Source organism: Gorilla gorilla, chromosome 8 (assembly GCF_029281585.2).
Source record: "Gorilla gorilla gorilla isolate KB3781 chromosome 8, NHGRI_mGorGor1-v2.1_pri, whole genome shotgun sequence".
Taxonomy (NCBI): Eukaryota; Metazoa; Chordata; class Mammalia; order Primates; family Hominidae; genus Gorilla; species Gorilla gorilla.
In genome coordinates, this window is record NC_073232.2 from 81,130,975 (window position 1) to 81,134,329 (window position 3,355).

Genomic DNA, 3,355 nt, shown 5'->3' on the forward strand with positions numbered 1-3,355 from the left:
AAAAAAACGTATATATATATATATATGTCCACACTGTTTTGTTTTCAATGAAAATTTTAACATATACTAAATTCTCATGTATATTTGGATCTTTCTGTGCTTTTTCGAAACTAGCATCAAACTTAAATTACTTTTTATTTCATTGATTTATTTTTTGAGACACAGACTCACTGTGTTGCCAGGCTGGATTTCCGTGGCACGATCTTGGCCCACTGTAACCTCTGCCTCCCAGGTTCAAGTGATTCTCCTGCCTCAGCCTCCGGAGTAGCTGGGACTGCAGGCATGCACCACCATGCCCAGCTAATTTTTGTATTTTTAGTAGAGACGGGGTTTCACCATGTTGGCCAGGATATTCTCGATCTCTTGACCTCGTGATCCTCCCACCTCAGCCTCCCAAAGTGCTGGGATTACAGGGGTGAGCTACCACGCCCAGCCTTAAATTACTTTTTAAATTTGCATTTTCAAAAAAAGTTCTGTCAATGAAAAAAGTCAACTCTGTAAAATATTTAAAGAGATTTATTCTGAGCCAAATGTGAGTGATCATGGACCTTGACACAGCCCTCTGGAGGTCATGAGAACATGCGCCCAAGGTGGTTGGGGGTGCAGGTTGATTTTATACATTGTAGGAGGGCATGAGACATCAATCAAATACATTTAAGGAATACATTGGTTTGTTCCAGAAAGGCAGGACAACTTGAAGGGTGGGGGTGCTTCCAGGCTACAGGTAAATTTAACCATTTTCTAGTTGACAATTGGTTGAATTTTTGTCTAAGGAGCTGGGATCAATAGAAAGGAAATGTTCAGGTTAAGATAGAAGGTTGTGGAGACCAAAGTTCTTTTGAAGTCTCATAGTGGCTATCCTTAAAAACAAGAGATGACAGATGTTTCCTATTCAGACCCTTTAAAAGGTGCTAGACTCTCAGTCAATCTATTCAGAATTAGAAGGGCCTGGAAGGAAAAGGTCTAGCTATGTTAATAGAGATTATTTAGAGATGTGAATTTTCCCACAAAGGACGGCTTGCAGGGCCATTTCAAAATGTGGCAAACATGTTTTTGGGGTAAAATGTTTTTATTTTCTTCCTTGTCTCATAATGTTATGCCAGAGTCTGGTTGGAAAGTAAGTCACATTTTATGGGGTTAAATAAAACCCATCTGATATGAATTTATGGTTTGTAGGGCATAACTCCTCAGACCCCTTAGATAGAAATTTGGGTAAGATAAAAAAAATCAGAGTTTAGTCTTCAGTTCCTTGCTATTCCCTGAGGTTGTTTCCTGAGGAAGTTAAAAATTATTTTATCAAGTAAAACAAAACTAAGCTCCCCGTTAAGATTTTTTAATTTAAATTTTGATTGAAATTGTGTTAAATTTTATAGTTTCTCTAAGGGTAAATATAAATATAAAAATTTGGGCTGGGCGCAGTGGCTCACGCCTGTAATCCCAGCACTTTGGGAGGCTGAGGCAGGTGGATCACGAAGTCAGGAGCTCAAGACCACCTTGGCCAAGATGGTGAAATCCCGTCTCTACTAAAAATACAAAAAAAATTAGCCAGGCGTGGTGGTGGGCGACTGTAATCCCAGCTATTCAGGAGGCTGAAGCAGAGAATTCCTTGAACCTGGGAGGCAGAGGTTGCAGTGAGCTGGGATCATGCCACTGCATCCCAGTCTGGGTGACAAAGCCAGACTCTGTCTCAAAGAAAAAAATAAAACAACTGAATTTTCCTTCTTGCAAAAAGGGAAAAAGACCTTTACTCCTCTCTTTTCTTACAGCATTTCCTTAAGAAAACTTGTAATTGTAAATCCCTTCTCTGTCCCTGTGAGATATAGCACAACTTTTTAAAAAGTAAATAAGCTTCTTGCTAGTTTAACAACCCAGGAAGGTCTTTCTTAATGGCCTTGGGTCATGTCTTTGAAATGTAAGCATCAAGGAAGATTGCACCCCATCTCCCTGCCTCTGTGGTAAACTCCTAGGCTCCTGGCTACCTGCGGTTAACTACCTGAGTGTCATAGAGATACCAGAAACTTTACTTTTCATTTGCATAATGGCAATTAACAACACTGATGGCTACCCTAATTATCAGGTGAATTTCAGATGAATTATGCATAGCAAATGTTGCTGTACAGTCATCTTACTTGAGGACAAGTTATTTTTACCTTGAGGAAATGGAATGCGTTGTACCAGACCGGCTAATACAAAAAATGATAGTTCTTCCTGTCTTCATAAACTCATTAGTGGGTTGCCTGTGACGCACATCGCAGTCTGGTTTAATGTTTATTCAATAATGTAACTGTTTTGTTCTTTTCTCCATCTGTGGAGAGAATTTTCTGGGTTGGCAAGAGGCTTTATTTTAAATTATTTCCTCAATACTTCCCATCCAGAAAGGTGGTGTGTGTGTGTGTTTATTATGTGTGCATATTTTTATATGTATATATTTGTGTGTTTATACACATGACAATATATACGTTTTTTTCTAGATGATTCTACATGTTTTAATGTAATAAAGTTATTGACCAGGAAATATATAATTTGTTTTACATATACAGCCAAGTCCTCTCTCTGTATCCGCGGGGGATTAGTACCAGGACCTCCCTGGATTACTCAAATCCAGGAATGTTCAAGTCTCTGGTAGAAAATAACCTGATATTTGCATAACCTACACACCTCCTCCTGTATATTTTAAATTATGTCTAGATTAATTGTACACCTAACACAATGTAAATACTATGTAAATAGTTTTATTGTATTGTTTAGGGTATAATGACAAGGGGGAAACTTTGTACATGTTCAGTAAGATAGAATTTTTAAGTATTTTCATTCTGAGCTTAGTTGAATCCATAGATATGCACCCCCAGGATAAGGAGGGATGACTATATATATTTCTTAGTGAAATGATAGTCATGATACTCTATACCATTAGGTTAAAATTTGTGTAAATTCATGAGAAGGATGTTCACCTAACATTAAGCGCTTTTGGGAAGTGGTATACTCGTTTTCTGTTTCAGCTTATACATATTTTGTAGTTTATTACGTTTCGCGTACCGTTTGCACAATTGTGAAAGCTAGCATTCCTAAGAGGAAGCGGTTACAGGGCATTATCCTTCATTACTCCACGTACTCCTGTACCCACGGAGTTCACTTTAACAAAACTGCCCATCAGTGTTCCTTGGAGCACCTCACGGTGGCTTTCTGTCTTCAAGCCCAGACGTGCAGGGTGCAGCTCCCCGGCCATCACTGAGCAAGAACAGCTCCCTCTCCCGGAAACCCGACAGCAATCACTCAGGCAGCTGGAGGCGGCCGCGACTCACGACGTCATCCAAGATGGAGTCGCAGCCGGGCCTTCTGGGAAGCGTAGTTCTGG